Consider the following 25444-nt stretch of genomic DNA (forward strand, 5'->3'; position numbering starts at 1 on the left):
GGAGAAGTAGAATACAATGAATGCCTGGTATGTCTTTCCCCATTATACAAAGGGAAAATATAAGCATGTAATATATAATAAGCAATATATCTAGTTTTATTTCAGGATATTATATCCAGTTTGAGGATATTTTTCTATTTAGCGAGAAAAATAAAGTGTTCTGGTGCAAAAGGAACAAAAAGAGAGGCTGAATGTACATATATCGGATATCAGATTCTGTCATTATTGCATTGCATCACTATCAGTAGATTCTGTCATTTCCATCCACAATTAGTCTTTCCATTAGAGCTTCAACTAGAATATACTGGGATGTGCATATTGCAATCAATTGGTAGCAGATCAGAGGGTTATTTTGGCTGTAATCTGCTAATGCGCATATACCCACCTACCGGTATAATGCTGATTAGCTTGTATAAATTCATTTTTTGTCTTTCACGCACAGACATTGTTTGAGAACACAAGGATTATCCCAGACATTCCAAAGCCTTTCTAGCAAGTATTACACTTACTTTGCACTCAATCTGCATTGACCATGTCAACCGTGACATAGTACAGCTCATAATTTAACACTAGCACTTTTAACACATACATTGTACTTCAGCTCTTCCAGCTTTTCAGATGAGAAAAGCCCTAGTCCAATTACATTACAAAAGGGAGTTATTTAACTCACTGAATTTCCCTAATGACTCTCGGGAGCAATGATCATATGGCACTTGAAAATACACCAAGTTCTCCTGGCAATTTTAGTTGCATTAATATCCTCTCTCACATGCTGTCCTGAACTCCTGTGTGGTCTTGCTGTGGGAAATTAAAAAGTTGCCATGTTCCACCCCAGAGGTTCATGTTTTTCAGTGGTAATAATGAAATTTATTTATTTATACAATAATCTTTCTAAGTGTAAAATAATCTACAAACAATGCAAGTGTCATTCCCCCCCCCCATTTCATAGTTAGGAAAAAGTAACTGAGAAATATACAAGTGATTTCCCAAAATGAAAAAAAATATAATTGATAGAAAAAAGTAAAAATATTATGCTATAGTTTACAAATTATTTCAAACACATATTAGCACCAAATACTAGTTATGAATATTGGTAAATTAAAAAAAATAAACTAGTTATGAATATTGGTAAATTAAAATATTTAATATTATTGTAAATTCTCTATTTCTATGAGAATTTGCTGGTTTTTAATTTTAATGCTGTTCTTGGTTACTAAGTGTGTCTGTATCTGGCTTGGAGCTGTATTATTAGTGAGTGAGTATTACTCACCATTACTCATCAAAAGGACAGACAGGTGGGGGAAGTAGCCGTGGAACAGCTCTCTGTAAACATGTTCCCTCCCAAGGATTAGTGACCCTTTGCATTCATAACAAGCCACTCTTCTTCCTGCAGACATGCTGAGTAACCTGGCCCAACTTGTTGCAGTGGCCAAGCAATCACAGGGTGAACTATGAGACATGGGACAAGATAATTCCAAAATCCCTCCCTGGGACTACCATAAGGGAAGCACCCAAGCATTGCATCTGGAGATCCTGAGGCAGATGGTGGTAGAGTGCTAAATGTTGGCTAAAGCTAGGCTGACCAACATGGCAGTGCTACTCATGATCTCCTATTGGACCCATTCCAATAGGAACGTGGCAGCCTCAGGAAACTGGCCGCTTCCTAGGCCCAGCTCTACTCTATCTGAATCCATTCCCATTGTACTTACTTATCTGGAGTCTCCATCTGCCCACTAGCATTGAAGCCAGCCACACAGGCACTTGGAGACTCCTGGGTATGCAGCCAGAAATCCCCTGCAGGCACCAAAATCCATGTGGCAGATGGCTGAACTCCTGTTTCTTCCCACACACAAACACCACAGTACTGAGCAAGACCGGGCCTCATACCTTTTTAAAATTTGGACAATTCCTGAGATAAAATGGCTGCAGTGTCCATAGGTTGTCCCAGCAATAACGTGCCACCTAGTTGTGTCCTCAGGAGCATACAGAGCTCATAAACCAGAGTTTTAACTGTAGGGTATGTTCATATTTTAACTTACAATAAGTTACATAGCCCTTATTTCCAGACCTGTTTAAGAATATACATTATCTGAGATTGCTGATAAGGAGAAGTTGATCACCATAAACATATTAATATAGCTAACCTCCATAGATTGTTTCTATTGGGTTTCATGGAGACTTTAAACAGTGTAGGGGACAAGATGGTAACTAGTGTGTAGTTGTAATCATAATTGGGTTTAGGAATGCAAGACAGGTTTCCTAACCATTTCCTTCAAAAGAAACTTCGTCTTCTCCTGATAAATTAATTAGCTCACCAGTAATCCATGTAGCCCAAAAGTGATTGTCCACATTCCATTAAAACTAGTCAACATTCTCAGCCCCAATAAATGGAACTGATCTAAGCAGTCAGAATTCAACTGTCTTCTCAACTCTGACTTGCAGGATTCATTGAATCCATATCAGAGTGGCTATACAAATAACAAGTTGTTCGCATAACTATCCTATGCAGTCTGATAAAGTATTTTATTTATTTTGGTTCATTTTCCATTTCTGAATTACAACACAGTTCAATTATGAATGAAAGTAAGTTGATTATGAAAATTATGAAAAAAGTAAGTTGAACTCTAATGAATCCTAACTTAGGCCCATTATGCATGGCCGCCGAAACGGCGATTTCGGGTCACATGGAAAACGCGGAGCGGGAAGACGCAAAGCACACCGGTTATGCATGGGATGGGGCATGATGGCGGCAAAACCCAGAGTAACTGATTATGCATGCGGCGATCCAGGCGCCGCTTCTGGTTGCGTTTAGCTAACGCGGCTTTTTCGGCGGCATGCACCGAAGCTGCGGCCGGTTGCAGCCGGCTCCGTGCGTTATCGGTGATTTTAGTCGCTGCCATTCGACCCCGAATGTGCGTTATTCCCCCCGTGCATAATGGGTCTAAGAGAAGAAACCAATAATCCATTTTAAGAAAGTATTTGAACATGTTCTATATACCACTAATGTGACACATATAAAACTAATGTGTCACATTAGCATGCCAATTGTGTATTTGTTGCAAGCTGTTTTGAAATTTACCTACGTGAGCAATTAACTTTTTACTGTCGTTTAATTCTGCATTTTTGCCTTTGAAGCAGTTGAGCTTGTCAAATTCCAGTTCTTCTAATCAATTTTATACTATGGTTGCAGAATCTAGTGCTATAGAATGTCTTTTAAACCGAGTTCACCACATACATTCCTTTTTCATTGATTATTTGAGAAGAATTCTCACTAGCTTTAGACAACAGCCAATGCAGACTCTTTAAAGATCATATCCTGTATATGCAGAGTCAGGGGAGAAAAACATCTGTCTTCTAACCAAGAGTAGAAATATATATTCAAGAAGTCATTGTAAGGCAAAGCACCTCTGATTCCTCTCAAGGATTAACATGAACAGTAATGGGCTTACTCTATCTTGCAGGTGTTGTTAATTGGTTCTCTCTGCCTACATAGGCCTTATTGTCTTAATGGTCAGAGTTGGAAGTTTGACAATTAGTTTCTCATGACAAGATGGGAGGGAGAAATCAGGAATTATGAGGTAACTTTCTCGAGAGGTCCAGCAAGAATGTGTCCTGGATGGGTTTCATTAGTGCCTGATGCTGCTTGACCCAAAAACTATAATTGAGCTAAGAGATTGGAACAAAGCTACCTTAGATTCTGATGAACTAAATGTCTGGATAATGCACTTCCAATGTGCTTTCTCAGCTGAATTTTCTTGTGCAGGACAGGGTATTCTACCTCTTAAGTGCATTGAAAGTGCATTATGATTACATGCATAATGTGCCCAGGATATGTTCATATTCCAATAAATATCAATATAGAGAATGTATAAGTCATGGCCTTTGACTCTTGAACTTATGTGCCATCTAACACAAATCTTTGAAACATGATAGATAGTTAAGCTAGTTTTTTTGTTTTCTCCTTTTTGATTTTAGTATGTTGTGTTGCCCGTAGAATAAACATTTGTTCAGAAAGATATTAAATAAAACTTCATATATTTTTAAAAGGTTTGGCTACTTGGGAACATTAGCCCTGGGAACCCATGGGGTTCAGCCTTGGACTCCTTTGACAGTCACTTATGTCAGAACCACAGGAGGTAGCACTTCCAAGCAGGGCCTGAAATGAGGTGGTATATGTTTCGAATCTTTAAGCATTTTTACTTCCTGACCCGCTGACCTGATGCCATGCATAGACTATTCCTGCCTGAGGCAGGAGTAATCTGCCCTGGGGGTTAGGTCTGGATCTACTGTCAGATGTCACATGGCCTCCTCTGACAGTATTATTTTGCATCCATTTCAGGAACAATAGTCATAGGATTCAAATTTATCTCTCTTACACAGCTAAGTGAGAAGTATTTAATAATTTAATTTTGTAGAATTATATGATAAAGCCCATTAGCACATGAATGAGCACAATAAGCACAATCTGAATTTCTTAATGTGAAGGATTACTTACTATTTACTGTAAACCATTAAGTCAGAGTGAGGTTTTGTGGTCGGCCTAGAAGATGAGAAACAAAGAAAAGGACCCGTTATTGTAAGAGAGTCGCACACACTAAATAAGCACCTATTCCATAATTTATAATGAGACAAACAAGCTACTAAAACACCATGGCACTTGTGAAACATGGGTCCTTTTTGTGCTTTCAACAAGTTCTTTTTTTATATAGCCAGTTTCACTTATGTGTTCCATGAATATGACATATAACAATTAATATGTTTGTTGAGAATCAATGGAATGAAATGAAGTTCCAAGCAACTATAAAGTACTTGAAAACAGAAAAGCATGAAATGAGAGGGGAGAAAAGAGAACCGGAATTCTTTATTTTCTTTTTGCACAAGTTTTTCAGCATATTTTTAAAAGATAGGAACTATAGCCTCCTGGCAATCACTAATGTATTGTTTGTATTCTGTGTCGAGATTATACACCAGAGTACTACACTGAAGTTGCCTATGCTATTTTGACACTGCAACCAGATGCTCCAATTTTGCTTGAATGACTCCGAGCCAGAATGCCTTACAGCGGCACTGAAAAGGGGGAGGGTTCCATGAACAATTAAAGCACTCTAGTGTCAAAAGGAGTGTTTCAAACACCTAGTTATGGTACTGGAATGGCTCATGTGGCCTTTCTATGACACTCGAGAAGTTAAGATTTAATGAAAGAGACAGGTAGTTCGCCTGACACAGGAGTTGCTCCTGTTTCACAGCTACTAAGTGAAATGTGGAAATGTAACTAACATGCAACATAAACCAGTTGCACTCTCATAGTTCTGTTGCCCCTACATACATAATGCATGAATTGATCTGTTTTTATAAAATGATCTGTGACTATAAAGTTGACAGTGATACATTTAGCACTGTTGGTCTATGAAACAACATTTGCTCTATGGAATGGCTTCTGTGGTGTATTCCTTTATTCAACTTTCATCTGAGAAAAATAATTACAATTAATATAAATAATATATAATTATTGATGTCAGGAAAGTTAAAACAAAATTGTTCTGATCTGAGATCATAAATAGATCCCAGATTAAATGTGACTTGTTTTTCTTGCTGTATTAAATTCACTACTTCTTCTTGTATATAGTACAAAACATCAATAAAAATGAATAAATAGCATCCATCCGTGAGTAGCTGGATTTTTTTGAAAGATAAGCACTATGTATGTATGTATGTATGTATGTATGTATGTATGTATGTATGTATGTATGTATGTAATTTGTAAGCCAGATGTTGCAAAGGCCCAAGACATATAACAATGAATAATATTTTTAAATGTTAATATTAAATTAATGAACACAAACAGTTAAAACCAATTAATTACTTTTCATTTCATTTGTTTACGAAAATTATATCCTGCCTTTCTGCCTTCACAAGGACCACCAAGTTGGCTAACAAATTCAAGCACAGACAATAAAATCACATTTTAAAAACTAACTAAAACAATTAATTAAAAACAGTTAAAACAGTAGAACAAGACATCCCTTTGTGCAAATGAAAGCAGCATGGTTCAAAGGTCTAAATGCCTACCCAGAATAACATTCTAATTTTATTCTTTTTATGATGAATTTATCTTGCCTTTACCCAGTCTTTATTTTATCAGACATGCAGACATTCTTATCAGATATGCATGGATGTTGAAACAAGAGGTTGGAAATGTCAAGGCATGGTGTGGGGAACACCAGGTTAATCCTCCCCAAAGTGATTCCTGTCCTGATAATGAGGTTATTAAAAGAGAATAAGTAGGGACCATAGTGACTTATTTATTCTGTGGCTTCTATACTGTTCCTTGGGGTAGTGAACAACACATTTGGTAATCAATCAATATAAAGCACATAAATATGAGAAGCATTCATAAAACATTAAAATCATCATCATAACCTATAAAATTGTGACCCTGCACCTCGACAACATGATGAAGGTTCCAAGCCTCCAATGGTGGAATATCCCCCACTGAGGGCCAATTGCTGCTCTTGCTCAAGATTTTGCACCCCCCTTCCCTTCAACCCTGATGTGAAGGAAGCCTCTAATAGTCACTTATAGAGGAAACGGATGTTTGTGAAATGATGTGAATGGATGTGATGCCTCAGAGTTCACTGTCTGTCTTGCTCTGTGTGTGTCACGCTGAGGGGCAGCCATCATGGCTGCTCTTCAAAGAACAATGCTAGGGTGTTTGTCACCATGTGCCTTTTGAAGGGGTGTGTATGAGGAGGGAGAGCTTTCCCCTTCAGCCTAACTGCCTGGAGGTGAGCTATACTTCTGGGGGATCCTCAGATCCCACCTGGAAGCTGGCATCACTAAACCTCAGTGGGGTACAATGCTAGCATGTCCCCCCTTCAAAGCAGTCATTTGCCTGGGGAGCTGATCTTTTTAGTCTGTAAATGAGCAATAATTCCAGAAGATCTCCATGCCCCACATGGAGGCTAGCTACCCCTGGAAATATCCCTTAAGGTTTGAAAGCGGGAAAGTGTATAATGCCTCCTCAGCCACCTAAACAGCCAACCACATAATGTTCCCTGGCCTATTTCAGGTCAAGTAAACATTGCAGAGATGAGGTAAGTTTGCCAGATTGGTGTAGGTTCATGTTCTGGTATTCCACACTTCCTCAGTGTGTTTGAACCTGACTTGGGTCAGGACTGTTGTGCACAGGCAGACTTCCTCTTATGGTCCCCAGTTCCCAAGCTCCATCTTGTAGGCCCTGCAGAACCCTCTGAGTTCCATCAGGGACCTGATTTCCCCAGGGAACTCATTCTACCAAGCATAAGCCAGGGCTGAAAAGACCCAAGTGAATTTCCCTGGGACCAGGGACCACCAACTAATTTGCTCTCTGAGACCAATTCCACATTGGTGGTGCTGCTCCAGGCCACTGCCAGTTTGTTGTGTAGGAGCAGCATGCTCCACTATTCGCTGTGTCCTCATGGGGAACTGTTTGCAGTGACCATCCCCCCCCAGATTTCTGCATCCCCACAATGCAGAAGGGGCAAAAAAGTTTCACTGCTTGAGTAGGGCAGGGGGTTATTTGCATGAAGGTGGGATTGTGTGATAACACAATTTCATCTTCGTGCATATTTTTTAAATATGCCATCAGGGCATTTTCTTTTCCCTATAGGACTCTATATGAGTGGGAGGCCTACACCTGGATCGGCCCTGCAGCAGATTGGGGAATGCGGAAATATCATTGTTCCATTGCTGCAGGGCAAGAGAGTGCCTATAGCATGCCAGGCCCAGGACAGCACCAACATCATATGAAAACAGGGATTAGCCCCACTGTTATATGAGTGCTGGCTCAGTCTTTTCCACCCATGCAGAATGGGTGTGATGAATGTATTGAGATAGACAAACAAGGCCCAGTCTGTGTAACACCTTCAAAGTTAAGACTGAAACCTTGAACATAATCTAGAATTCAATCGGGAACCAGAGCAACTGCTGGAGGGCCAGATGAATATTAGCCCTCCAAGGTGTTCAAGTGAGAACTGCTGCATTTTGGACCTACTGCAATTTCTAGAGCAGGGACTAGGGAAGGCCTGCATAGAGTTGCAATAATCAACTCTGGAGGAATTGTTGCATAGATCACAGTGCCCAGGTGCTCTAGGGCCAGATAGGGCTCAAGTAGTTTAGAATGGCAAAAATGAAAAAAAAAATGCTAGCTGAGCAACTCTTGTAATCTGAACCATCTGAGGGGGAGGCGCCTCATTCCCTTCCTCACTGTTTCCATTTCTGAAATGTCCCAATAACCTCTCCCCTTTTCACAGCCAGCCAACCTTTTCTACCTCACTAGCTTCATCTTTCTCAGCTTCCCTCTCTCTGAATGCTTTTCTCTGGGAATATCCTTCATGGTTCTGCTGCTATCATCAACAACTTCTGCAAAACTCATCCCTGAACATCTGCTGCCCAAGGAGCTCCTTCTCTGCTTCTGTATCAATGTAACAACAGCCATAATCGCAACACATCTCAGTGTGGCCAAGGCTGTAGCTCTAAATGCTATATTTGAATGCTACAGTGCTCAACTTTAGAATGTGAAAAAACTTTTAAAAAGGAAGATTGTGCAGTGCAAAAGGACAGGGGAAACTGTGGCACTATTGGAAGCACTGCAGACATTTTAAACATATTAAACAGTACATTACAGCAATTCAGAACTGCAATGAAGAGGTGAAAATGGACAAAAGCAGTTCAGCTCAAGAACGGCGTGACCAGACTATTTTAATAGGACACAAGTGGCCATGTATATAAAGGTAAATAAAATCCCTTAGTAGTCAGTTACTAAAACAGTTGTGTCTGAAATGAAGGCAAAAATCTGCTAGGTACCAAGATTTATTACAAAGACTGTCTGAAAGAGACCAAAGATTTTGTTCTCAGGGGCCAATGATTTTGTTCTCCTAAATTTTGTGGATTAGCGGCTGAAAGTCACAATTAATACAATTATGTCAACTTAAAATTGATTTAAAACACTTAGGGGCTTTTTGCACGCCTTCAAAATAGCACAATGGTTGTCAATTGAAAACGCTACTGATTTGCTGTTTTGCACAACGTCGTTGACAATCTGCCACACACCTGAAACCAATCTGCAAAAAGCGCTTCCTTGTAGCGCTTTCAGGGAAATCTCCAAAAGTGGATTCACCCTCCGGAAAGCGATACAGTCCTGCAACCAATCTGCAACACTAGCGAAAAAGACCTGTGCGTTAACATTGTTGCGGTTTCTACAAAGTCCCTCCCCCTGGCTCTCTCCTCTGATCTTCCGGCGAAGCGATCGCCATTTTTTTTTCTCCGAGCGAGCGGGGATAAACGCACCAGCGAGCCTCTTTCTGTTTAGAGGCTTCCCTGGCTTCAGTCCCTCCCCTTTAGTCACTAAGCACAAAACAGAGAAAAGCAGGTTTGCTGAAGTATTTTCCCTTTATTTTTTTACACATTCGTTCAGCCGAAAATCGGGCCCATGAGAGGGGGGGGGGGTTCACTCGGAGGAAGCGTGGCAACGATCAAACGACAGCTCAAACACACCAGGCAGCTGGATGGGTCTCTCCGTTGCAACGAATCTACCCAGATTCGTTGCTATGGGTCTGTTTTTTTTTTTTTTTAAACCTTTCTTAAAGGGAAAGGGGCTGTTTGGGAGCATGCTAACAGCTGCCCATTGGCTGCTTGACGGCCAGGGGCGGGATGAGCTTGGCAATAGCGCTTCCTTTCTAGCGATTTTTGCCGAGACCGGAAGCCTGTGGGAAACGCTACAAAACGCAACTAGATTCCACCACAAAGGCAGGTATGCATAACGACGAATTCCACTACTTTAAATGGCGATTTTTCATTCAGTGACCAATTTGCAACAAAGATCCCGGTGCGTAAAGCCCCTTAATAACAAGCATCACTACCTTATAAAAGCAAGAAAATTTTAACTACACCTGTTAGTCCTATGTACTCCACAAGAGAACTTGCAAGTATTTCCCAGTACTATCAAATTTATCTCAAAGATTGTAAAATATTCTTATTTAAATAATTGTTGCATGGATAAGTGTACTCTCATTATAAACAGGCATTATGATGAATTGGTAACTTGCATCTCAACTTGCCATAAGTAGTTAAGTGTAGTGGATAAGATCAGTGGCCTCTAATCTGGAGAACAGGGCTTGATTCCTCACTCCTCCATATGCAGCCAGCTGGGTGACATTGGGCCAGTCACAATTCCCTTAAAGGTCTCTCAGCCTCACCTATACCACAGGGAGAGGAAGGGCAGGTGATTGTAATCTGCCTTGAGACACTTTGGGTAGTAAAATGCGGGATACAAAAACAGCTCTTCTTCATATTTAGATAGGAATTTTGTAATATTTTTCAAATAATCTCCCCCATGTCCTGATTGGCTCAAGTGGAGACTTCTTTTTCCTTTGAGCACACTTCCTCCCCACTTGCCTCCTGAAAAACATAGTCAATTAGACTCTCCTCCCTCTCGTTACAAAGTTGTTTCAATTCTTAATAATAGGTATTACATAGATTTTCTTTAACTCAGTCTTTCATAATTCTGTGCTTGGACAGCTACAGACTTAGGTAAAAAGTTGTGGTGTTATTTAAGCAGCATTAGTTTAAACCAATGCAAACATACACAATTATTTGTGAATAAAATTTGATATATGTTCATAATATTCAAATTAACACCTCCTGAAGTAACACCTGGAAGTTATTTAGTTATTTAGAAAAGGTTATATCAGATCACACCATTTTCCTACTGACACAAAGTAATATAGTTCCTCAATATCCCAAAAAGTGTATCTAAATAGTCGCATAAAACAAGGCAAGAATTTAAAAGTGCTTCTAGATGAACAATAATCCAATTGATCAACAAAAAGTACTGTAATAATCTAATTTGAAAGCCAGCTGTTTGATTGTGAAGCTGGTAAGTCCCTGTGTATAGAACAGAATATTTCTGAGCAGTCCTGTTTTATATAACTTAGAAGATACATTGTGTTGTCTAAGCCAACAGAACTCTTTGGATAAAAAAATCTGACATTGTTTTTGTGGAGCTTAATAAAGGCTTCATAATAGAAGAAGAAGAAGAGTTGGTTCTTATATGCCACTTTTCTCTACCCAAACGAGTCTCAAAGTGGCTTACAATCACCTTCCCTTTCCTCTCCCCATGACAGACACCCTGTAAGGGAGGTGAGGCTGAGAGAGCTCTGAGTGAGCACAGTGTTTTGGAACAAGTAGAACATGAAACAAAAGGCCATTAGTAGCTGGGTTTAATTTTAGCTATACAGTAGTAAAGGCCATATATTTTTAAAAATAAAAACCTATTTCATGTTATATTTTCCAAACAATAATGTCATTGATATTTCATTATGTGCTGAAAACTTCAATTCTACTTTTAGTGAATATTTGATGACAAAATGACATTGACCAATTTGGACTGTTGGTGAGAACCTCAACAGAACAATGGAACCATTTGAGTTTTCCATGAAGTGAACTTTCCCCTATTGCTAAGTACATCTTGAAAGTATCCTGAATTCTGCACTTCAATTCACTGGCTGTCAGTTACTATGATAGGGAATGCTAGAACACAGCAACACCATATTTTGTATCATTAGAGGAAGAGAATAAAATGTGGAGTTGCTATTTTTAGTAGCAATTTCACATCCTCTAGTAAGAAAGCATGTTTAGGATCATAGTTGTGAACTATGACTTGTACAGCTGTGAACTGTAAGCATATTGACACATACATAATATCCAATAAATCCAATTTGCTTATTAATAAACAATATTCTGGTTGCAATTTTAGTTCATGATTTTTCAGTCAGTCTGAACAATATATATTCAACTAGTAAAAAAAGCCCATTGTATAAAGAAGACAATGGGCTCTAGCACAGTGGTCCCCAACCTGCGGGCCGCGGCTCCCTCTCCCCGCTGCCCCCCCGCAGTAAAAAACTTCCCAGGCCGCAAGTTTGCGGCCCGGGAAGCTTCTTACTGCGGGAGGCGGGGAGAGGGAATCAGGGCCGGGCCGCGCCCGCGCGGCCCGATCCGCGAGCGTGGCTCGCGGGTGCGGCCTGATCCGCGGGCGTGGCTCGCGGGCGCGGCCCGATCCGCGGGCGTGGCTCGCGGGCGCGGCCCGATCCGCGGGCGTGGCTCGCGGGCGCGGCCCGATCCGCGGGCGTGGCTCGCGGGCGCGGCCCGATGCGTGGCGCAGGCGAGGGACTGAAGCTACCTGTAAGAGGAGGCTGGCGGCGCCTCCGCAGCTCTTCACGGGTGCTCCTCGGCGGCTGCTGACGCGGCTCGTAGGGGCTTTTTGGCTGTTTTTTTTTTCTCTCCGTGGCTACTCAGAGGTTTCTTTTGTTCTGCAAGCAGGAGGGCAAGGAGGGCCCGGAAGGTGAGCTGTGCGCACGCGTTGGAGGAGGGGCGCTCCTCGGCGGCTTCTGTTGCGGCTCGTAGGGGCTTTTTGGCTGTTTTTTTTTCTCTCCGTGGCTACTCAGAGGTTTCTTTTCTTCTTCAGCCAGGAGGGCAGGGAGGCCCCGGAAGGTGAGCTGTGCACACGGGTCGGAGGAGGGGCGCTCCTCGGCGGCTTCTGTCGCAGCTCGTAGGGGCTTTTTGGCTGGTTTTCTTTTTTCTTTCAGTTGCTCTTCGTAGGTTTGTGTTGTAGGGAGCCCGTGGGCTCCCTTGCGGGCGGCAACAAAAAAGCAACTGCGAGCCGCGCTGCACGCGGCTCGCAGTTGCTCGGGGCTGGGAATCGGAGGGAGCAATCGGCAGGCGCTGCGCGCCTGCCGATTGCTCCCTCCGATTGTCTGTCCAGAGGAAGGGTCCAATCCGGACCCTTCCTCATCACGGACACATCCCGCCTCAGAACGCCTTACCGTTTTATTTAGTCCGTGGCGCCCATGGCGCCACGGGCGGTGTTAAGACTAGGAAACATCCTGTAGAAAACCTGTTAGGAATAAATACAGTATTTGCTGGCGTATACAACTACTTCCCCCCCCTGAAAAACATGCCTCCAAGTGGGGGGTCATCCTATATGCCAGGTGCACTTCAGTTGGGATAGACATAGCTGCCCATAGTGGCCTCCTGATGCCCACCCACCTCATTCTACATACCATCCAGTATCACGCGGTATCCAGCGTGGCCGCAGCAGGTCATCAGCGTGGCTGCGGCAAGCATCAGCAGCGAGATAGGGGTATCAGCCTTTTCGGTGTGACCAGCCTGTTCTACTCAGCGGGAAGCAGCGGTGCTCCGGCCCGGCCCTTGTTTACGCAGAGCTCGCACATGCGCGCTTGCGCACTAGTGCCAGTCACAGGGAGATGCAGGGGCAGGCCAGAGGTGCTATGGTCGCGCTGCAGCCATACAATGATGACAATGACAGGTACTGTAATGTAATGTAACAAACTCTATATTTTGAGTGGAATTGTTGGGGGGTCGTCTTATACACTGGCAAATACGGTGCTTTGAAAATGTCTTGATATGTCACCAACAATTTAAAAAAAACAGAAACCCTGCTATATCTAACCCTGTTGTATAATATTACATTTCCTATAAGTCATCTCACATAATGAGTTTTCACTGAAACATGGAACTTACTGTATGGGGGGGATTAAGTTTGCAGTCTAGAATTGGATTTTTTAAAATAGCATAATACTTCTCCATACATACTTGTGGTTCTTCATGAACATCTTAAGCCACTTCACTGTAACTATCTATTCCAAAGATGTTCTGAAGAGGCCTGTCACAAATCCAGTGGTCGATGAACACCAGATCTAAATCCTACTTCCACTAAAATTCAACAAAATTTTATTTTGTCACTGACTTCTATAACAACAGACTTGAGTTAATACTTTTATTAAAGTGATAGGATATGGAATGGAACCCCATGAGAGGAGCACCTGAAGACAGCACTATGTGTGCAAACTCAAGAAACTACTACAACCTATTACATATACCTAGGCTATTACAGATTTTCCAAGCAATAAACCTGTAAGCTTGGCATCAGGTTCTGTGCAAACTGGTTGTGATCTTGGTAATTTTTTAAGACTTGTCCTGTGCATTCTTTCATCTAAATGGATTGATCCCAAGCAATTCTTAAATGTGGTGTTTTGCAGAAGATCCATGTGGCTCAGCCACCATTCCAAAAACCCGGCTGAGACTTACCTCGGCCGAACATTGATGAAGTGGAGGGCTTGCTGGAAGAAGGAGGCAACTACCCAGTGGCCCTCTAGCGTGCGTGCTGCCGGAATGCAGCACGGACAGCGTCAAGGGCAAGGCGGGACCCATGGCGGCTATTTAAGTCGCCAAGTGCGTGGGTCTTGTCCTCTTCGCCAGGAACACCGCGGGAGCTGCTTCCCTCCCACCCACCCTATGTTGTATACAAAATTGTTAAGGTTTTTGGAGTGGATGTTTTGTTCAATAATTGTCACAGCTGCGGGTCTGCATGGGATGGAGCCTGTTGGCAGGGAGTCCGGTGTGCGATCGGACTCCTTGGGGTTCGGGGCCTCTCTACGAGGTGGCCTTTCTACGAGCGCGGCTTACCCAGCTGGGAGGCCAGGGGCTCGTTTGCCAGGTGGCCTGGGGACAGCCAAATGAGGTGGACGCCCATTGGCTCCCCCACATAGGTCACTTCCCTTAGTGGCGGACTTCAGTAGGCAAGGGGATCTGCTCTCCCGGCTGGGAATGGTGCGGGTCCCCAGGGCGCCTCTGGACTCCATGGGTTGTTGGTGCAGTCTGCTGACTGCTAGTTCAGGCTCCCTCTCCCATGCTGTGCCAACCCTCCCGTGGGGAGGTAATAAAGCTGTGGCCTTCTTCATCCCAGCATTGGTGTCGTGTCTTATTCCAGCACATAATGCCCTCCTGCAAGTCAATGTTAGATTTCTGGAGATTGCTAAAATGCCTCCCCCTCAAACTTTGGTCACTAAAGTATCAGAAAGAAAGAAAAAATGTTTTCAAAGCTTTAGGTTTCCCATCTCTCTCTTTACATCTCATGTCAATGTCATCCCATGCTAACCATCTCCCCCTTTATTTTATTTGCATGCAACACTGAATTTTTATTTTTATTTTTACGTTGCACTGGGGATGCTGCCATTTGCCTCCACTTAAATTTTCCTTTTAAATCAATACCAACAAGGAACTAAACCTTATGCAGGTTCTTTTAAATTTCCCCTTATCATTATATTTTTTTATTCAGTGATCCAAGACTAGTGATAGTCTCGTATCACTTGACTCATCCCATCTGTCCAAAATAAATTCTATTGAGAAAAAAATGAAGCTTTTACACTGATAAAAGGGGCAGGGGGGAAGATAGCAGAAGGTACAGATTTGGCAGAATTAACTCAATGTAAGAAAGTGACCTTTGAGAAACAGGAAAGGAGGGGAATCCAAAGGAATCTGTATGCTTTAAAATTCAGCTTGGACATGAAACAAGGGAAAATTGGCACAAAAGCACTCTCTGAGAACCTGGGGGAACAACAACCAGAAACTGAATTTAGCACTGAGGGAAGAAAATCAATGCAGAATGAAAAAGAAAACCCAACCGGCACAGTGAAAATGAGGGGAAACACCTATGAATAATAGGCCTACATCTAATTTCTCAGCTTCCTGAAAGCCATTTCCTAAGAGAGACCAAAATGGGAAAATAATAGAAAAGAATGCAAAATTTACCAGCTGCATTTCGCAATGCATTCCTTCAATCTGCAATGATATATAAACTTAGTTATTATTTAAAACAGCCAGCACAAAAGTATATATATATTTTAAATTATAAGCTGAAAATATGCACGTAGCATCAGGTCACATGATGCCTAAATTGAAGGAATGGACTCATTTATGTAAGAGATCAGAGTAAGTACGTCGTTTCTGGGTTATTGGCCTCTTAATCTTGTATATTAATTCAGGTAATGTACCACCACCACTATCTTCTATTTAATTATTTTTATTTATGTACCATTAAGCTCAGTTTTCATTACTTTTATTGTGGAATGGGGATGAGTCCATTGTATTGGTTCAGCACTGTCATCTCATTTGCAATCCTCAAAAGACTCTTTTTCTTCCTGGAGGAATCAAATGACATAATCTTTGGCATTCTTTAGAAACCTTTTTTAATTTCTTTAATTAGAAGGTGTGTTTTTTGCTTTTTTTTTTTTTTTTGGCAAGGACCTTCTCCTTGAACTCTTAACATTTTAATGCGCTTCTGCCTCACTAACCCGGCTGATTGTTTCGGAGTTTGTGCAGCACACATTCTTGATCAGCAAAGAAAGAGGCTTTCTTGAAGGTTTTTCATATTCCGCCCTAATCCCCTGGTAATTACAAAAGCTCTCTCTGCAACAATGGGCAAGTCTGAGAGGGATTTCTGTGGCTGTGCTTCTCACAGGGGGGAAAAACACATCTCCTTGAGCATTTCAGTTAAATTTTCTTCCCAGGAGTCTCAGACACAGAATACAAGCCTGCAAAATGCCAAAACAGAGACGCTCAAAGGTTATTGTAGAAGATATGGCTGTAACAAAACATTGTTTAAACAGGGGTGAGGAAGCTATGTCTCTAACAAAGGCATTCATTTAGACAGGGTTGAATCTCAATTATAAAAGCCTGGGTACAAAGATGACAGAACTTCAAAACATTGATTTAGCAGTGACAGCCATTTATCACCTTCCCTGATATTTTCCCCTTAAAAGATATTTTAGGTTTCTTTTGAAAGCATTGCTGTAATTATTTATCTACTCTGGTGTTACATGACACATGCACCTTGCTTCCTCTCCTCTCATTAGATGAGCCACAGACAATTGCCCTGTCAGGGGAATGACCTGGCTGTATGGTCTGAGAGATCCTATTTCAGGAAACCTGCTGGTACACTGTATATAAAAAGCCTGTATATTCCTCTTTATAAATAGAAAAGCCAAAGTTTGCCTTTCTAAGGGACAGAAAGGTCAGAAGATGTCACAGACTAGAATCAGAGGATGTTCATTTAAGTGGATTTTGTAGCCTCTCATTGCCATGCTAATACTTGTTTAAAAATACAGCATCTCCTTAGCTGTGGCCAAAACCCCTGTCTAAACTGATTTCTGGATCTCCGAAGATCTGACTGTGTGTGAAATCTATGTTATCTGAGCTTCTACATTGCCAGTTTTTTATTTGCAAGTACTATACATACTCTTGAGAAATACATTGTTCAGTATATATTCTATCGCATGTATCAGAATCAACATACATTCTCACTTGCACAAAAAGATATAAGGCATTCATAAACAACATAATCTTATATTTCAGCAGCAGGCTAAGCCAGCAGTCAAATTATACAAAATGAAATGAGGAAGGACTTATTTTAGGTATGAATAGTATTCAATGATAGGAAACATGGCATGCTATAGCTTGACTTTATCAGATCTCAGAAGCTAAGCAAAGTCAGCACTTGGATGGAAGACAACTCAGAAATATTTTACAAAGGCAGACAATGGCAAACCAATTGACTGGCAGGGTGGCATTAGGGCCAATAAGATGCAACTCATAATGGCAGTAAATAAGGCCACAGCTTTATTAATTCCCTCCCAAAGGAAGGTTGGCCTAACATGAAGTGGGAGCCCCCATACCCTCAGCTGTCCAACTGCTCATTATTGGAATCTAGGGTCACCTGGGACCCGTAACATTCACAGCCAGGAGAGCAGGCCCCTTGCCCCTGAATATCTTCCCAGAGAAGTGACCCAATAGGGGGCCCAACAGGCACCCACCTCATTTGGCTACCCCCTGGGTTGCTTGGCAGTGAGCCCCTGGCCTCCCAGCCAGGTCAACTGTGCTTGAATACCAGTCTCACAATGAGACCCCCATTTCAGGGAGACCAGTATGCAAATCAGCCTCCATGCCATTAGCTCCCTCTTGTGCCTTAAACAGCAGCTGTGCCATAACTTGCAACTTTTACATAACATGAACAACACCAGCCACCAACATCAATCAATTAACAATAAACATCTTAAATGCTAATAAAAAAGGGTGGAAGGGGGGGAAGATGCTCTAGTGGCACCTCAGAGAAGCCAGGCCCTGAAAACGAGCCACCTTTTATAGGTGCATGCAAGCCTGCCTCCACTGCATGCACACGCATTTGCTGGGTCTGACACTCCCTGCACTTCTCAGCCAGCCTCCTGCAGTGTCACATGGTGGCTCCAATAAGTCACCCATTCTTCTTCTCACTTGCCTTGAAAGCCCCTTGCTGGGTTTTGCCTTGTCAGTTGCAAGTTGATGACACTTATGCATATAGTATTGAATAAAAATCCTAACAAGAAACACGTAAAAATGAGTAACAATGGCCAAGAACCATTTCACACAGTACATAGTTTATTTCCCATCACTTTGATCATTGCTATTTGATAACTCATAGAATGTGTGAGCTGTCACTACTGAAAAACATTGCTTTTGAAATATATGTGGGCTAATCCTGCTGTTATTTTATAGCAAACTAGCTTCAAAGCCCGTTCCTAAGAACGGGCCCTGAAAGGGTCCCCTCCCCTGGCCCCTGGCCAGGCAGCTTAAGATGGCTTTGGGCCGTAGCTCACAGCCAAATCAAGTGGGGCCGGCAGGAGCTAGGCAGCTCAATAGCAGGGCTGAGACAGAGCTCCGTAGCAGGCATTCAGCAGGCCAGGAGGCCCTCGTCAGCAGGCCCAGCCTAGAAGGGCAAGAGGCCCTCGTTAGCAAGCCCTCTACCACGACTGTTTGCCCAGGGCCTCTCCCCTTACCTGCTGCTGGCTCCAGGCACTGAGGCATCTGAAAGCAAAGAGGGGATGGAGGGCGGGAGGCACAGGGACAGGGGCAATCAGGGCAAAGCTGGCTGCACCCGGATTGGCCCTATTCCAACTTGGACAGTCGGACACGTCCCACCCCTTAGGCTGTTTCAGAAATATATAGAGAAACAACAATGGATAAGGATGAAGTGCTACAGCTTAGGTTCATAAACCAAAGAAGTAGTACCAAGGGTATCAAGAGAAGTCAATCAGAGAAGTCAATATTTATACACCAGCTTTACCCCCAGATTATGTTAGAATAGGCAAGATCTGTATTGTGCATGGTTCAAAAGCATATATATTCAACAGGGTTACCAGAGGACATGTGTGGCTAGCATATTTAAGATGGGATCTTCTTGGTATTTTTCAAATAATCTGCCCCCCTAATTGGCTCAGTTGGAGACTTCCTGTTCCTCTGAGCACACTTCCTCCCTGTTTGCCTTCAAATGAAGAAAACAGTTAACAAACTATCTTTTCTCTCTTTTCACAAAGTTGTTTTTCTTCTAAATAAAGCTACTTATTCTCTAAACAGCTGGTGCTCAGTTCCTATATGCATTTAAACTTTGCCAACAGTTTCAAGAAGGACATTGCTTGTATCAAGGATCTGCATTGTAGCTTCTTCTACATGATTCAGTTCTTCTATTCCTTTTGTGGTATAGAACAAAGCTATGTAAACATAATGAATCTTGTTGCATTAGGTATGTGATGTCTCTTACACCCATAAAAGTCGAAATGTTCCAATCTTCACATGACAAACTTGAGCTAATCCTTGGGATGTAATCTTACAATCAGCTACTTACTACAAATTGATGGAACCTGTAAGGCATGAATGTGTGCATATTTAGCAGTAGAAAACTGGATATTCCTTAAAATTCAAAATGGAAATCTATAAATGACCACCTCTCACATCTTAGAGCCAGGTAGCCAGTTTTGATAAGCAAGCACCATATAGTAAAAAGAAATAAGATTCCACCAGTAATTAAATAATTTAGATAGTACAGAAACTAAAAAGCAGCAGTTTCAAGAATAAGATAATTTACCCTGCAGAGGCAATTTTACAGTAAAATCCTAAGTAGGGTTAGGTAAAGGTATCCCCTGTGCAAGCACCAAGTCATGTCTGACCCTTGGGGTGACATCCTCTAGCATTTTCTTGGCAGACTCAATACAGGGTAGTTTGCCAGTGCCTTCCCCAGTCATTACCATTTTCCCCCCCCAGCAAGCTGGGTACTCATTTTACTGACCTCGGAAGGATGGAAGCCTGAGTCAAGCTTGAGCCGGCTGCTGGGATTGAACTCCCAGCCTCATGGTCAGAGCTTCAGACAGCATGTTGAATGCCTTACTACCCTGTGCCACAGGAGGTTCATTGCCACAAGAGGCTCATAGGGTTACATCTTCTAAACCATTTACTTTAATGGGCTTTGAAGACTGTTACTTAATTTAAGATTGTTTTTGTGATGTGCTACTTTTCCTAATCACAGCAATTTTATGGCCTTCCAGCACAGTGGTGTCCAGAGTATGAACCATTTCATGTAGTCTTTCCCAGCAGAAAAATTTAGTTCTAATTTTAAGTAAAGTGAGATAACACTATTGGCTCTTAATGAGCCATTTGTTGCCTTGCGTGGAGCTGCAAATCAGATGCATGCAGCAAGGGCAATTGAGTTCTGCCTTGTCCTTTGCGGCTGGCTTTGATCCATTATTCCTTCCTGTTAATAGTCTGGCAGTAGATGGTCACCTTAGGAGTTGACAGGAAGCTTGAGAGCCTTTTCCAAATGGAACAAGAAGAGAGCCCGCTCCACAGTGTCTTGGGGAGCTCCAATGAGGCCTGGACTTTTGACTAGTGAGACCATAAATAGTTTGGGTAGGAATAGTGCAAGTTGCAACTGTCTAGGGCTAATGGTAAACCCTCAGAGCTATCTATGGTGGTGGCTGTTCCCAAGCCAGTCAGCCACTGGCTTGAGAGACCTGTTTGGCTGGGGAGGGAGCGGTGGTTGAGTAGCATGCTCATGTCAGCCCTTCAGTGCTGGAATAACATATGAATAACATATACTTCTCAGCACTGCTTTGAATGCAGGTAAGATAAACGAAGCCAGTGGTGATATTTGGAACAAGGCTTGCTCAAAATGCTGGTAGCTGTGATAGGCCAACTTGTTAGCATCAACAGGCAATCATTCAGCCATTAATAAACTAGTTTACCCTTATGCCGTTATGAGCCTCTTGTGGCGCACAGTGGTAAGGCAGCCGTCTGAAAGCTTTGCCCATGAGGCTGGGAGTTCAATCCCAGCAGCCGGCTCAAGGTTGACTCAGCCTTCCATCCTTCCGAGGTCGGTAAAATGAGTACCCAGCTTGCTGGGGGGTAAACGGTAATGACTGGGGAAGGCACTGGCAAACCACCCCGTATTGAGTCTGCCATGAAAACGCTGGAGGGCGTCACCCCAAGGGTCAGACATGACTCAGTGCTTGCACAGGGGATACCTTTACCTTTTACCTTTACTACCCTTATGCCAGTGTCTCATGTCCTCACATGGATGTAGTGGTACAATACTCCAGAAGATAGATGCAGCGGTAAAAAAGGCAAATGCCATTTTGAGCTGTATCAACAGGGGCATCACATCAAAATCACAAGATGTCATAGTCCCATTGTATACGGCAGTGGTCAGACCACACCTAGAGTACTGTGTGCAGTTCTGGAGGCCTCACTTCAAGAAGGATGCGGATAAAACTGAAAGGGTACAGAGGAGAGCAATGAGGATGATTTGGGGCCAAGGGACCAAGCCCTATGAAGATAGGTTGAGGGACTTGGGAATGTTCAGCCTGGAGAAAAGGTGGCTGAGAGAGGACATGATAGCCCTCTTTAAGTATTTGAAAGGTTGTCACTTAGAGGAGGGCAGGATGCTGTTTCTGTTGGCTGCAGAGGAAAGGGCGCGCAGTAATGGGTTTAAACTACAAGTACTACGTTGTAGGCTAGATATCAGGAAAACATTTTTCACAGTCAGAGTAGTTCAGCAGTGGAATAGGCTACCTAAGGAGGTGGTGAGCTCCCCCTCACTGGCAGTCTTCAAACAAAGGTTGGATACACACTTTTCTTGGATGCTTTAGGATGCTTAGGGCTGATCCTGATTTGAGCAGGGGGTTGGACTAGATGGCCTGTGTGGTCCCTTCCAACTCTATGTTTCTATGATTCTATGATTCTATGAATAAAACATTTTAGCTGTGCTTGCAACTTAGAGTTGTAGGATACAGTCAAAGACAAGGACCAAAAGATTGCTGAGCAACAATATATTCCTCTGTTGAACAACTCATTAATTTTTAGCAAAAATTAAATACTACGATAAATCCCAGATTTTCTCTGTGGGGGATTTATGTAAAAGAGGAGTCTGTTTGCAGCGCACAGACTTGTAACAAATACCAGGTTTTGCATCAAACAAATGTGCCAGAAATTTCAGATGACTATTTTCATTCATCTTTCCAAATATTAGAACACTATTATAACAGATTTCCTTGACAAAGTCTACTTGCATGGTTTTGTAGGGGGGAAAAATATTTATATGGATTCCAGTTCCTACCTGAACATGATCCTGAACACACGAAGTCATTTCCATTGAAATAAATAGTATCTATTTATAAATAACATTGGATTTTAAATTACTAGTACTTATTCTCAAAACTATTTAATGAAATTGTGTTTTAAGTTGTTGCTTTTTAAAGTTAATATTTGCACAGGAAAAAAAATCTAAACTAATGCAACCAGTTGACAAATATTGCAAATCTAAAGTAAAATGTACAATAAGTCACTTTTAACAAATCTAAACAGACGCTATAATTCTCAGAATCTCATCTGCAACAAATTGCTCTGCTAGTAGCCCTATAAGGCAGTGAGAAAATATACATATCATTTTAGTGTTCTCTTCTGAAGTGTATGTAGGTGGAAGGTTAGGACAGCACCAGGGAAATAAAACCCTTTTGGCTATTACCTTAAATCTGCCACTCATTTAAGTACTTTTGTCTATTTTGGGTCTATTTGATTAAAATTTGGCTCCTTTTCACACACTGAACCCCCTTGTGTCGGTCTTAAAACAGTTGCTATGCTGTCTTTTCTTCTTATAAATTCACTTTAACTATTCAGGGCATCTGCCTGTCTTTCCCCTCAATATTCAAACAGCATTCTAGAAAAGTCCATACTGTGCTCCTTGTAGAGTGCAGGAGGCATTTACCCACTCCCATATTTGGGGGGGGGATCAATGTAGTAAGGGGGCACGATTGTTCTGAGAGCCTCTGCAGCCCAGCCTATGAAAAACAAGAATGAAAGGTTGTGGGGGATATATGCTGGTTACCGAAGCAGGCAGTTTTAGTTCTAACAGATCATGGAAGGAAACCTATTTCACTTGCTTCACATAGTCGTGGGGAGATTAGGGTTCTTATAATCATGAAGTATGGTCTGAAAACTGATTTGTGTTATAACTAGAGTTCCAAATGTAACCGCCCTGAGCCCTCAGGGACAGCGGTATATAAATATAATAATAAATAGTGGAGGGGCCTACTGTACAGGCAAGGCTAACCAGCAAGGCCCCTGAGGAATAACGGAAGATGCTTTCCCAAGGAAGTGTTTTTATGGACATATGCAGCTGGAATCAGGTGAGCAGAGGGATGAGCAGTATCACCCAAACTTTAAATTATCTGTGCAGTACATTGGGGAAGGGAATGAGGCTTAACATACCTTTGTTTAAAACAGCTTGGACCTTTTGTGTGTGTGTGCAATGTCATGTGCCATGCCAGTGTTTCCCGGTTTTCTCCAGAGCTGGTTTCCTCCACTCCATCCATCCCCTTTGGTTCTCTCTGTATTTTTCCATTCAGGTGCTTTTCTGGCTAGTTCCTGTGAAATGTAAATGCTATCTCAATGGCCTTGCTCTAAGGTGTAAGCATTCTTGGTATGAGCAGCAACAAATTTGCTGGTCTTTGACCATATAATAAATTCTGTTCTGCTCATTGTAAGATTGGTTCCACCCTATAACAGAGGGTTGTAACTTTTTACAATTAGCCAAAGTATGTCAAAATGTCGAGCAAGAGCTCAAGAGAGCCAGAATAAGAAGACCCATCTGAAACTATACAACTAATAAGGATACACAAGATCACCCTGAACAATTGTTTTAGTGCTCTAGAAGAACACTGTAATGCATATCTAGGAAGCCCTTTGGTCTCATAGAAACCTTTGCCTGTGATTCCCTTCATGTAGTGGGTATTCGTACCTCTCTTTCCAATATCTTTAACTTGAAGATTTCATTTCCTTTTTTTTTCAAAGAACCATCTTCGGCTCTAGAGATATACCCTGAAGACCCTTGCCTTATGTTTGTATCAATTTTCTATCTTAAAAATTCAACAAGCCTTCCTTCAACTTCTGTGGTCTTATTCGTGGTGAAAGAAGAGGTCACTTTTCTTTAATTATACACAATTGTATTAAGAGCTATGAAATCATGATATGCACAACTACTTGCTACAGTTATATAACACACATAATTGCTTTCACCCAATGCCACTGATTGAAGACACACAGGATGCAGGTTAAATGGTGTACAAATTGTCAAATCTCTTCATTTCTCTTATAGTAACTGTGTTGCTCTTTCTAATTTGGTGTGCTCTGGTGAAGCAGGAATCTGAAACCTTAGGGGGGGGGGCAAAAGAAAACACACAAATGCTATTACAGTACACATTTCTAAGCAGCAGGAAGTCTCTACTAAGTGTCAGATTGATCAGGATTTTACTCTCTGTATAAACAACTGCTGTCAAGTGTACCATGGCAAAAGGTCAGGTATGCATCTATGCTGTGATTTTTTAAAACCAATTTAGACTTCCAGAAAAAACTAGATGGAGAAAAAATTGAGAACTTTAAATTTGAACCACAAAATGTACCTTGAAAAACAGAGCAGTGTTCACTTATAAATCATTTCAGGGGAAGCCGGTTTGCCAGAGAACATAAAATATGATAGGAGTGCCCGATAATGTCTGATAAAGCCTAAAAATGTATCATGGTCATGATGTATCAATAGTGTACATAAATCTGAATATAGAAATGCATGCATGCTTATTGTCTCTCACACACAGGTTTATAAATGAGAAATGTGGGTACACAATGAGTGTAAATCTGGTTAATGCAGATTCAATGTACAGGGTTGGATTCAGTGCAAGTAACAAGCAAGGACTAATAAAAGATTGCTGATCTTTCCAGTCTCTTCCCCCCATCCCCCACCACACTACAGGGGAGGTTCTCAGGACTCCTGGAATACATTTTCCTGAGATTGGAAATCGTGGCTTGAGATGATTGGTCACAGGATCTGACCACAGTTGTTCAGTCTGACTAACCATTATTTTTAGGGCAAAAAGGACCAGAACTCATCTTGTCTCATGCCTTATTTAAAACCACACCCATTAATATACAAGTTCCCCATATATCAGCCTATTCAAACTATATCTTAGCATGGCATATGCAGAGAGCAGGTGCACCACAAAAAATCATTATAGATAGACCAAAAACAATTGCAAGCCACATGCTGCATGGAAATGTTGTTGGCGGTTATAAAAAGGACTAACTGGATCAGAAACATATATAAGAGGAGCATGGAACTAATGATTCACCTGTCCAAAAGCTCAAAATCTTCCACGCTTTAATGAATAATCATGCCATCTAATTCATATTTGCA

At 41.9% G+C, this 25444-nt stretch overlaps 1 protein-coding gene across 22 annotated transcripts in view; it reads right to left on the reverse strand.

The window, feature by feature from the left end:
- TENM3 (teneurin transmembrane protein 3) overlaps nucleotides 1–25444 on the reverse strand; it is a 1688047-nt gene that overhangs the window by 1198424 nt on the left and 464179 nt on the right. For all 22 annotated transcript variants that reach the window (XM_077302333.1, XM_077302335.1, XM_077302356.1 and 19 more), the window contains exon 3: nucleotides 4496–4540. The gene's annotated coding sequence lies outside the window, so the exon portion shown is untranslated. The remainder of the gene's footprint in view (nucleotides 1–4495; nucleotides 4541–25444) is intronic.

The sequence above is a fragment of the Paroedura picta genome, chromosome 10 (genome assembly GCF_049243985.1).
Source record: "Paroedura picta isolate Pp20150507F chromosome 10, Ppicta_v3.0, whole genome shotgun sequence".
Taxonomy (NCBI): Eukaryota; Metazoa; Chordata; class Lepidosauria; order Squamata; family Gekkonidae; genus Paroedura; species Paroedura picta.